Below are 12,769 nucleotides of genomic sequence, written 5' to 3' on the forward strand. Positions count from 1 at the left end.
AGATGAATTCATATCTGAATCCTAGCTTAGCCACTTATTAGTTGTGTGATCTCGGCAAATTACTAACTCCTCTTGGATGCTAAATTCTTACTTTATAAAAGTGTGCATAAAAAACCATGCAGGTTATAGACATCCATAATTATCAATCTTATTAGCAGAATGATATATAAAGTTAATACAGTTGTTTACATTCATATAAACCTACACTGTAAAATATACCAGATAGAATTATTGAGAAATAAGCAAATTATTTTAATCTTTTTTACTAATCAAAGAGCACCTACCTCTTGAGTACAAGAAGACATAAATTAGTACATTCAAACTCATTAGGGTTTATTGTGGCTGTAATCAGAATAATTATTGATCTTGGCTCATTTCTCTGTCCTTAATTAGTTTGCATTGTACCTTTTTTGTTTTTATCCATCAGTGGTATCTACCAACTACATGGCAGCCATGACAAGGAATTTCACAGTTATTTTTGAAGTCATAACATGTAGTAGACATTTACATATGCCTCTCAGTGTCTACCTTGTACCTCACCTCTCCCAACATCTCTATCTTCCTACATCCTCCTTGTTAACAGAATGTCAATTTTGCTCACCCTTCCCCCTCTCAGGCACTGATCCATGGACAGTGACTAAGTGGTGGGTGGGCATGTGAGCCACTTCTGATCAGCGTGTGAGGACTCCTCTGGAAGCCGTCTAAGGAACGTTCTCATACTCTTCAGAAGGCAACTTAGAAATGATGGCGGTGGTTCCATTTTCTGTGCTCTAGATGTTGTCATGTTTGCGAGTGACATCTGAACTGCTACAACCAAGTCACAGATACAGAGGAAACTAGTCTTAGAATGAAGTGGTCCATGACAACAAGAGCAGGGGAAGATGAGAGGGAGCTACCTGGAGAATGCCGCTGCATCACTTAATCCGCCACTCTTGCTCTGTGCCCTAGTTTTTACTCAAGATTTACATTTCTTTCCCATGGGTATCAATTGGAATTGGATGCAGAAGATCTCCTAGGGAAAAAGACCCTACCCATTTCTCTTTCTCTTAGACGGTCCAGGGCTTGAAGCAGGGCTCTTACTAACTCTAGTTCAGTGAGGTTTAAGAATCTTGGAACATAGGATAATACAGCATTTTCCTCGGCATGACTGAGACATCATACAGGCAAACACATGGGTAGCCAGTAGCAAATGTTCTCTCTCTCACTGGCTTTCCTACCTGTTTTAAAATTTTTACTTTTTTTCCCCTCCTACCTGTCTGGATATTTGTTCTCCTGAGACATAAACAAAGTATAGTTTTCATAGATCTGTGTTCCCTAAGGTTGCCAACTAAGCCTTTATCCAATTACAAGATTTTCAGCAGCGATCATACAAGGGTATCGCAGATCCCAGGCACAGGCCAGATGTTAAGGAGCAAAATCTGTTTCATCTGCTACTTAGACCAGAGGACTAACTTGGAAAAAACACACTCCAGAGAAGATTAGGATTTCAAATTACAAGGCAGATTTACCTGAAAAGGAAAATATCTGAGAGTTTGCTTTTTTTTCCCTTTGTGTAAGATTTTATTGAATGTCTTTACAGGAGAACAAGGACAAGCAGCTGTCAAGACCCTGTTATGCTGTAGGCACTGGCGGGGGCATGGCAGGTGGCTCTGGTTTCCCACCCTTCTGTTCTGAGATGGGGTGGTGGGCAGGATTTCATTTTTTGGTTCCACAATACTCATGTGGTCAGGCAGAGGTTTCTTAGGGCTGACCTTATCACTTGGGTCCCAGGGCAGCATGGTCTTTACTTTGATGCCCAGTACACCCTGTCTGGAAAGAGCATGGTGCATGGCAGTGTCAAAATAGAAGTTAACAGGGTCTCCACTGTGGATCATCACCCCATCCACAAACTTCATGGACACCACAACCTCACAGCCCTTGTCCCCACTCTCCTTAATGAACCATAGCACACCACAGCGGGCCCTTTGCACAGCAAGCTCTCCTAAGCGTTTGTAACATAGAGACTGCCCGAGCAATAGCACACAGACCTCTCATGATCACCTTTTCTGCATAAAGCTCTACCCTACTCTCAGGGAAGTTGAACCTCTTCCGGACCACTGCAATCACCTCTCTGATCCGATGACCCTTCTCACCAAGATCCATCTGCCATATGAGATTACAGTGAAAAGGCTGCATCTGCGAGGAAGCAGGCCAACACCAGATACCAAAGATGCTAGCACTTGCTCTTGGAGGCCCCCAGTTCTGTGAGCAATATATTTTAGTTGCTTATAAATCATCCAACCTTCTTGTTTCTTCTTCTTCTTAAGTTAAATAAATAGTGGGGGTAGGGGTGGGAATATACTCATTTTGCAAAATAAACCATATGCCAGAGGAGCTGGAACAGGGTTACTGTGTGAGGGAGCTGATGACAGGGACTGAGGATACCTTAAGAGATGGCACAATGTCTAATGACTCATAATGTGCCAAAGACAGGATGGCTTGAAACCAAATTAACCATTTCAGTCTAATATGTACTTTCCTCCAAGAAAATGATAGAATTATAAATTTAGAACATAATGGCAAGCATAAATGTAATGAATACAGATTTTTTTTATAATTTCATACAGTATTTAAGAAACACTACTTGGAAAATGGGGTAAGCATTATAATGGGTAAAAATTGGCTAAGAGACCACAAATAAGACTGGAATACTAAATGATGCCTCAGCTTGTGAAAGAGGCACTATCAGAATCCCACTTAATGTCTTCATTACTAATGTGCAGCACGGGTAGAAACTCATTCAATGTGTGAATGGTATCTAAATGTATAGATGTGACCAGGGCAGGAAAGCTGTAGAAAAACAGATGAATGGGTTAGAAACAATACAAGCTAATTAGGCAGATCTCGGAGAGCAAACTGAAACATCAAAAAGAAAAATGAAGTAAGACAAATGAGGAAAATTGAAAGTTACTGTCAATATTTTTTAGAAGAAATGAAAAAAAAAAGGCCAATAGATAAAGGGGAATGTCACCAGCATGGGTAAGAATGGTGAAAACTGAGGTCATGTGAAGCTAATTACTCTTGTGCTGTATAAGGTTCTCAGAACATCTAATATCCCGACAGAAAAATGCATGGAATGCTCACAGAAAGTCCTTTGGGAATGGTCATAATTGCAGTTACTCACAGGGAAGAGATGAATGGTAACATTGACTGTGAAAGAGCTTTTATCAAGTAAGAGTTTTACCTGAAAATAGCAGAAAATAATACACAGGAAAAAAATACGAGAGAGTGGGCACTGAATTATGGAGGAAGGTTGAAGTTAGGGGTGGCTAAAAGCTTAAGAGATAACAGTTCTGACCAAGAACATCTTGTTTGTGAGGCATATACAAAAGTGTAAGAGGAATAAGCTTCTTTAAAAAATACAGAATACTTTAAATGTAATCTTCAAGAACTTCATATATGTATACAATGTATTTTGAACATATTCACCCTACTGCCCCTTCCGACTCCTCCCAGACCCCCACTACCATTACATCCCCACCACTACATACCCCGACCGTCACTATACCCACCCCACCACCACTATATCCCCTCACAACTTCAAGGAGAGGAAGAAATTTCCTATCTAAGATACAGGATATGAGAAACTATAAAGCAAAATACCACTGGGAGGATGCTTATCTGTTGCAGGGAAGAAGGTGAACTTAAATGTACGACAGATGTTGGCCTCTGCACTTTACCTGGAGGTCCCCTCAAGTCTTCCAGGCATCTGGATACAAAGGTTAAAATGTAGGCCCTCCTGTGTGCAGAGAGAAATATTCCTGGTTTATAAGACCCAAACCCAGTGTCTGAGCTCATGTTGCTCCTCTCAGTGGCCTTGAATATCTAAATTCCTCTGGATTTAAACTGTTCGACTTTCTAATGTCTTCTTGGCAGATACAAGAAGAAAGCACACATATTAAGTGAGACTCAATCTCTCAGATAAGACAGATAATCCTGGTCCGTGATTTCCTGAATCCTCTAAGGTCCCATGAGATCTAACAGGAAAGAGCTATATTAATGACTTTATTTCAGACAGTTATGCTTAATTCACTTGAACGATGAGCTACTTGAATGCATGGTCTATATATGACTTCAGTAATGCAACTCTCCTTGCACTCGCTCACCTAAGCCACTAAACCATTAGGACTATGTTGAGGGTGCTTCCTCAAGGAAAAGGAATCTACAAATGAAAACTGTTATAAAACTTTGTCTCTAAACTAAGACATACTTCAATTACTATTTTTAAAAGTTTCCCCATCACAGCGAATGCGGATGACAGCAGCCTCTCAGCTCACCAGGATCTTGATCCTCTAAGGGCCCCTAAATGTCCCCACCAATGCTACCTGGTCACTTACACTGGACAGTGAAAGGAACCAAGCCATCAGTGGCTTCGGAAGACATGAGAGAGGCAGCCCCAAGTGTCAAATAGGAGCTGTCTTTCAAGTAACACAGGGTATGTGAACAAGAAGGGTCATGGGAGATGGCCTAGAGAGGGAGAGAACGGGGACATTCACACAAGTGGACAGTAAGAGAAGGAGGCAAGGCAGGAATGAAGCAAAGGGACTTTTGGTTTTTAATTCTATTTATTTATTTATTTATTTATTTATTTATTTATTTATTTATTTATTTATTTATTATGAGTGCTCTGTCTGCATGCATGCCAGAAAGAGCTATAGATGTGAGCCAACATGTGGTTGCTGGGAATTGAACTCAGGACCTTTGGAAGAGCATCTAGTGCTCTTAACCGCTAAGCCATCTCTCCAGCCCACAAAGGGACTTTGAAGGTAGAGTGGGAATGGATGAGCATTCTATGATGTGCCAACATTGGTCCCACAATTCAGTTACTGCTACGCTTGTACTTTAGATGGATGTTTTTATGCATACCCTTTGGAGCCTCAAGAGCATCCATTTATAGTCCTTTGTAGCATCTAATGCATCTAGCTACTATTTCTAACAAAGCTTTCTTGAGATATTATAAGATGAAAAATAGGCCCCTGCCTTTAAGAGGCTTCCAGACTGGAGAGGAGAATGCAGGAGATGATAAGATGAGATCATTAGCTCAAATGGGGGCATGGACAGTGTGGGAGACCAGCTCCCACATTTATTTACCCCAGGGACTCTGGAGGAGTGAGGGACAAGAGACTTAGATAGAAATAGAAGGGAAAGAAACAGAAAAGCAGAATAGTCTCAGGTGGGCCTGGGTCCTTATCCACTGGCCAAGAACTTTATTCCAAAGGGCTTTTTATAACAATGCCAAGGGGAGGGGTGAAAGACCCCCCCTTTGTTAGAGACAGCCAGGTGTAGACCCTTCCAAAGGCCTGGTACCCAGGCCCATGGTCCAATCATCCTCTTAGCAATCCTGTTGGGTAAAGCCACTAGGAAACCTAGGTGGGCTCCAACAGGACAGAAAAGTTTCCCCAAAGTGTTAACACTTGAAATGAATTTTGAACTAGCTAAGCAGAAAGAGCTAATATCCAACTGCAATTCTTTTCAATAAATAATGTCTGCCCATGACAGGTACTCAATTAGCATTTGTTAATTAGGTTTAGCTTATTTTGATTTCTAGGCTGGGAGCTACTTCTTACTTGTTTTTACTGTCAACTAAAAAGATAAATCTATCCATATTAGAATACAAGGGCATAATCTTTAAAAAATATTGTATCTTGGGGGCTGGAGATATGGATCAGTGGTTAAGAGCACTTGTTGCTCTTGTAGAGGACCCAGATTAATTCCCAACAACCAAATGGTGGCTCATAACCGTCTGTACTTCCAGTTCCAGGGAATCTGATGTCTTCTTCTGGCCTCAGTGGACACCAGGCATGCATGTAGTGCACACATATACATGCAGGCAGAACACTCATACACATAAAATAAAATAAAAAAATTTGAGTCTTGGAACCAGACTTGGTGGAGCATGCCTACAATCCTCACATTCAGGAGGCAGAGGCAGGTAGATCTCTGAGTTTGAGGCCAGCCTGGTCTATACAGAGCATTCCAGTCCAGTCAGGGCTTCACAGTGAGACCTTATCTCAAAAGAAAAATCTTGGGATATACACTCATAATTTTTCCAATTATGTGGCATCTTCTTGCTCTATTTATTTCATAGCAAAAAGTTTGAAGAACCTTAAAAAAAAGCACATTTTGCTCACTTGAAATATGTGTGTGTTTTAGCATAAAATATACTTGGCAGGTCCTAACATAATTGGATGGCTACGCCTTGCAAAAACTTGATTTCTTTTTAATCAAATTTTTAGAACCATACTGGGTTTCTTGCCAGGGCTGCAATAGTGAGCAATAAATACATCATTAGATCAATGGTGGTCTGATGATAGATTACTCGAAAGATATTTTCAGCCAAGAAGAATAAGATCAGACGTCTCATTGTGCAAAGATTAATAAAACATTGTTTAAAACATAGATACCAAGTGAATCTAACAGGGAAGGAAACACTGCAAAACAGAACAGAACAGCCAGGGGTTTATGATGTAGTGATATTGATCATGGATATTCCTGAGTACTTGAGACCAGCCACACTATTATATATGCCTCTGATTAGACCTTGAGATGAGAAGGAAAAAAGTTATAAAAAAAAAGAAACCAGGGGAAGGCCTGCTGCTATAATAAATTATTAAAAGCAAGCAGGGTGAGTGGGTTGTAAAGACAATAAAATAAAACAGAATCAATGCCCACAAGAAACCCCAAACCATCCACACTTCTATAAATTTCTTACCACTCTGTCTGGCATTTCACTGGAGGTATTTCTTTCCCACACACTCCCCACCCTACCCCCACCCCTGACCCTTCCCTCTCAGCCTAGTTCTTTTTTCAGAGCTAAGCATTTGTTTTTCTTGTGTAGCCCAGGCCCTGCTGTCTGCAGTCATGTTTTCAGCTTGTATTAGCAGTGTCTGTGAGGACACAGACGAGCGTATCTGTCACTCCATTCATCCAGACCTTAAATAGAACACCGACACCGTAAGCCGGGGATACTGAGTATGACACACATATCAATAGTATTCCACATCATTCCCCCACCACTTTTCTTTTCCCTTATTGTTAAATCCACAAATCTAAAGCCACATTAAAACTTCTCTAGCTCAATAACGACTTTCTACCAGAAAATACTACTAGAGGCAAACGGAGGGATGCAAAGGAGTATTTTGTGAGAACAGTTAAAATGGTTAAAATTTATATATTAGGAGAGGTTAAGAGAACAGACTGACTTGAAAAGTGAACCTTTTTTTCTTTTAAGTGATTTCACTATAGGACTAAGGGTAAAGAAAAAAAGGGTCAAACACTTGAAAAGAATTTATCAAATGAAAGTTAGATACCAAAAGTATGCCATGGTGGAAAAAAAAAAAAAAGAATTGTTGCATAGAAGCTTGCAATGACCTATGGCCCAGTTTCAAGAAAGGCAGCATTCTACTGGAGTTGCTTGCTTTCTATTTCCTTTTTCTTCTTCCTTCCTTCCTTCTTTTCTGTCTTTCTGTCTGCCTGTCTGTCTCAAGTGGATATAAGTCGATGCTGCTGTATGTCTCCGGCTGTGGTCTACCTCAGGTTTTACAGACACTCTAAATCTGTCAACTCATGCAGGAGCTGGGACATGTAAGTAGCAATTCTGTTAGTGTGAAAACAGTAGTATTAGTGTAAGATGACAACAGACAGAAACAGTGCAAGGCTAAAGTGCAGGTTGTTCCCAATTGTGCTCTGTGACCTTTAGCAAACTATTAGCCTCTTCCATGTCAAGGTCGGCTGATTAAGCTCAGGGTCACCCAAACAATTATCATATATGCTGGCTAACTTTATAAGGAAAACTTACAAAGTCAAATCCAATAAAAGGAAAAATGGAAAGACAGTGGTTAAAAAAAATGAAAAAGCATTATCACAAACTAAACAAAGGCAGTTCACAGTATAAGGCCAACATCTCAGTTATTGGTATTATTTTTAAACATGAAAGACAGAATCCAAGTATCATCCTTTTGTGGCTACTGTTTGTTCATCTGGAACTAAGTGCGGAAAAAAATCATTGTCCTCCAAAGATTGTTAAGTGACCTATCAAATGCCAAGTAGTCCCCTCAACAGAAATTGCTCTGTAAATGTCTCTATGATGATCCAGTGATCTGGAACTATATAAGTTCAGGGTCTCAACCTATCTAGATCCCTTTGCCATCAAGGAAGTAAATATTCTCAACATTTCTGACCTCTGAGAAGTCTTTTTTTTTTTTTTTAACTTGAATGGTAGAGAGAGCAACTTCTGATACAGATCCATTCTCTTTCAAATCTTACCTAAGAGTCAAATGTGGAGAATTTTATCAGTATGAAATAGAAGAACAGAGCACAGAACACACATGCCAGGATCAGAAGGTAAATTAAAAAAACTAATTGGTAATAATTTATAAATAAAAACTAACACTGATTTCGGTAAGAACACAGGCAGCAATCAATGTCCAACCCCTCTCTGTGCTGATGAGAAATTTTACCCAATTCATGGGACAGCTTAAAATATATCTTAGGTAACTTTCAGAATGTGAGTATCATGGTGGGTAAGCTCATGGCTGGTCAATCAAGTAGTTACAGTTTTCCCAAGGAAACACTGGATTCGGGTTAAGTCTGTACCATCCCTGACTGAGTGCATGCTTCTGTCTTATTATCAAGAGAAAAAAAGCCCCCCTTTTCATCCTTCAGGAGAAATGATCAATAATGTGTATTAGAACTGGTCAAATCATTCCAGAACACCCCAGAATCACTGGTACAGAAGCAGGGAGTGGGGGAACCAAGGCTGAGGAAGACTTCCTTAAAATTGGGGCCAATTCAGAATAGAAATGATTGAAGATTACAGGCCCAGGACAAAAGAGGCCCACAGTTGAGGAAAGAGTTAATAAACTATCAATTTCAGCCAGGTGGTGGTGGCACACGCCTTTAATCCCAGCACTAGGGAGGCAGAGCCAGGAAGATCTCTGTGAGTTCAAGGCCAGCCTGGTCTACAGAGCGAGATCCAGGACAGGCACCAAAACTACACAGAGAAACCCTGTCTCAAAAAACCAAAAGCAAACAAACAAACAAACAAACAAACACCAAAACCCTATCAATTTCATAAGGCCAATAAATGCCAAATTTCTGAATCATCAATTGTTAAGTCCATGTTATTTTATATCATAAACACCATTCCAGTATTTCTTGAAATATGTTCAAGAGGTCCCTTGTACCAGAACTTGTCTTGAGTGCTTGGAAATGCAGATTCCTAAGCTACCTTGGGCGGCCCCAGAACTGAATTCCCGGACAAGAACTGAATTTACAAGGAGCCACTCAGTTCATATGGATGATTCCTGTGAAACCAGGAGGATCTGTATAGCCCTTCACAAATTTAGACATATATATTAGGGATTTGCATATTTTCTCCCCAATGTTTATGTACCATAAAAAATGAAAATACTTCTGTGATGAGTTCCTAAAACCACTTCAGTTTATAATGAATGCCACTATTAAAATGTAATTAAGAACATAAAATTATTGTGAAAAAGATCAACTACGCTTCTTGAGAGTATTGTCTTTATTGTCATTAAAAGTAACTATACTATTAAAGGAATTTATAGCTTTTAAAAGTATCAGTCACTTGCCTGCAGGAACTTAATAAGCTGTTGTCATAATACTCCTCCCATACCTTTTTAGTCATCAGAAATTTTATGATAAAGCCTTTTTATTATTTTTAAACTACAAATTGTGCACCCATTGTTACTAGTGATTAGACCAAATATAAACTTATTTCCAGGGTATAAATTCCTAAAGGCATGCTTCATTGGAATTACCAAGGCAATCTTGACTTCAGCCTTGGCAATAAAGTTCTATTTACTTCTATTAAAGTGTGTGAGCATGTTTGTGTGTATGTGTGTGTGTGTGTGTGTGTGTGTGTGTGTGTGTGTTCAAAACAATTTATTTTTAGTGCACTCTCTGAAGCAAAAGAAAACAGTTTGTGATATACGTGTTACTGCAAGGCTGTAAACCAGCCTAGCTGGCGACATGACAACCCCAATTCTTCTCAGGGGATTATTTTTTTTCTCTTGTGATTCCCCCTCCTCAAATTATGGCTACAATCATATCAGAAAATACAGCCCCCCCCCCTTTCTAGAGACAGCATCCCCTTCATCTCCCTCAATAAAACTGCAAGGTCAGGCCAAATAATGGATGAAAATAGAAGTCAAGAGGAAGGCTTTGTTTGTAGCATGCTGTTTTGCTAAGGGTTGCCCCCTACCCACGATCCACCCCAGCTCTCTGGCTGAAGTGTACATGCTATGTTTTAACAGATGGGCTGGCTGGCGGCTGCTGGGCTGTAAAACAGGAACGTGGAATCTGCACTGAGTGGTATTGAACTGAGAGCTCGTAAAGTTCACGGACATACACTGACCCAGACAGACCAGACAGATGCAGACATGCTTACACATACACGATCACATACTTCATAGCTAAGAGGGTTCATCTCTGTAATCCAGAGGAAGTTCAAGGTTGAGTTAATCCTTCATATATTTCTACCTCATTCCCCTACCAATCCTGCATATATATACAGACGCTCAAGTAGATGTATATTATACACTCACAACTACTATATAAATCAACGTTTTATATATTTTAAAATATCGAACTGTTCCCAACTCCTGATCCAACTCTCTGTAGTACTCTTAATAAGCTCTCATTCATATAAAATAAGAATGACAAGACAATATTGCACTGAATTCTATGTAGTCCATAAGCTATATAAGCTCTATGCAACTGCACTCAGAAAATCAAGCAGCTTTTAGTACAAGAGAAGCAAGGGAATATATATATATATATATATATATATATCCCAGGTTTAATCACAAACGAACCGTCAGGTTTAACCTTGAATCCTCTGTTGTCAGTTCTTGCCACAACTTCATCACTTAAACACACAGGTGTTTAAACAACCACCACCAAACCAGGCTGGCGGACTCTCAGCCTGGCGTTAGCCTCTAGGCTCCCTGCTGGTCCTAACCAAGTTCCTCAGACACATCTTGTAGTGGATATGGAGGTCTGAGCACCCCCAGGAAGAGGGGCGCGGATTCAAGGGCTGACAGGAAGCAATTACTTCCCAAACTTTAACGTTCAGTAGCGCTGTCCGTTTCCTCGGATCTGCAGAGTACGGAAGGGGCCTGCTAGGGTCCCCGGAGGGTCCCTCCAATTCTCACTGGGAACGCGACCAGCGCTCGCTGCGCACGCCGGCTCGGGCGCCGGTTAATGTTTAGAAACCAGTCGCAGCCATCTAGGAACTGCTGTGCGCGCACCGAGGCGTCCCCGAGCAGCGCCGTGTCGCCGCCGCAGAGGGGCAGGGGCGCGCCCCGGACCTAAGGGTGGCAACCACCAACGCCAAGTCGGTGCCGACGCACAGCCGCGTCCCGGGCCGAGTTTGGGATGCTTTGAAAACCAGAAGTTCGAGAGCCGGGACGCTGGCAGCGAGTAAGTGTCCCCTGCCTTGCCCTGCCCTCCCACAGCCTCCACGCTCCCACCCACTAGCACCGACGCGGTCCCGGGCTCGCTGGCCAAGCGGCGCCGGGGAAGCCGCTTGCACGGCGCGGCCACTCACCCTCCTGGCCCAGTCCAGACGCCAAATCCACGCCCCTGCTGCAGATCCTCAGTCCCAAGTTGCCCCGAACCGCCTGCTGCTTGCGCCCCGCGAGACCTGGGCTCATCGGATCTAGTAGGCACCTGACGGGGATCGCCGCAAGCCCGGCGGCCGCCCCGGCTCAGCAGTCGCCCGGAGCGCACTGACAATTCACCGACCCGCTCAGCGAATGAGGCGGAACGCCGCGCTGCGCTGACTAGGCTCCTGGGGGGGCGGGGTCGCGGGGGGCGGGGTCTTCCTCGGGCCAGCCCCCCCCCGTCAGGCGGGGCGTCCACTAGCTTTTGACTGGCGTAGTCCTTCGCCAATCGTCAGGGAACCAGGACTCTTGGAGGCCGTGGGAGGTGCCTACCGTGTGGTCCCGCCCCCCAGTCACTGTCCAATCGCTTACGGCCGAGCGTTGGCCGGGAGACGCTCTGGCGACCCGCAAGTTGGCAGTTGTGAAGTGCGGTGGTGGTGGTGGTGGAGGTGGTGGCGTGGTGTGGTGGTGGCTGCTGCCGGCTCCAGCGTGGCCCGATGACATGGGACCCGAACGCCCCGGGAAGGAGGCTGCGGCCGGGGAAGGCCCTTGCTGACAGACGGCAGGAGCTCCCAGAGCGGTCCACAGCGACTGGGCACGCTGTGGAGGACAACCCTCGGACCCGGCACCAGCAGGAGGCGCGGGACTTGGCCCCCAAGACGCCCCAGCCGTCCGAGGACTCTGAGTACCCATAGAGCCTGAGTCCCACCAGGTCCAAGGCTACTGGAAACGGCTCTAAGCTCCGAAACAAAAACTCTGGCCCAGCCAACCTCCGGGAAAGTACAAAGCAAGACTCTCCTCTCCCTTTCCCTCCACACCGCTAGGGACCCTTAGCCAAAGCCTGATTCTTCTCAAGCCCTAAGGCGCCCCACGCACTTCCCACCCTCCACGGTAGGTTCTGCTGCTGTCTGCCTGCTCCTCCAGGAATATCGAGAGGCCAGAATCATCCATCTTCTTGGACAGAAAACCGCAGAGCAAGCTACACCCGTCGGACTCCGCATTCTCTTCTTTTCCCCTTCGGAAATCCTTGATTAGGATGAAGACATGAAGCAGCTTATAGTTGAAAGTGCACGGGGAGCCTTTAGGTCACTGTCAGCTTA

The 12,769-nt window shown here is 43.3% G+C and overlaps 1 protein-coding gene and 1 pseudogene across 1 annotated transcript in view; both read right to left on the minus strand.

Annotated features, from left to right (window-relative positions):
• The window catches only part of Marchf3 (membrane associated ring-CH-type finger 3), a 144,554-nt gene extending 132,684 nt beyond the window's left edge, over window positions 1–11,870 (minus strand). Inside the window, exon 1 of the mRNA XM_059246163.1 lies at window positions 11,615–11,870. The gene's annotated coding sequence lies outside the window, so the exon portion shown is untranslated. The remainder of the gene's footprint in view (window positions 1–11,614) is intronic.
• Window positions 1,612–12,362, minus strand: LOC131895622 (small ribosomal subunit protein uS3-like; annotated as a pseudogene).
• Window positions 12,363–12,769: the final 407 nt, after the last annotated feature.

Source organism: Peromyscus eremicus, chromosome 19 (assembly GCF_949786415.1).
Source record: "Peromyscus eremicus chromosome 19, PerEre_H2_v1, whole genome shotgun sequence".
In the NCBI taxonomy this organism is placed as follows: Eukaryota; Metazoa; Chordata; class Mammalia; order Rodentia; family Cricetidae; genus Peromyscus; species Peromyscus eremicus.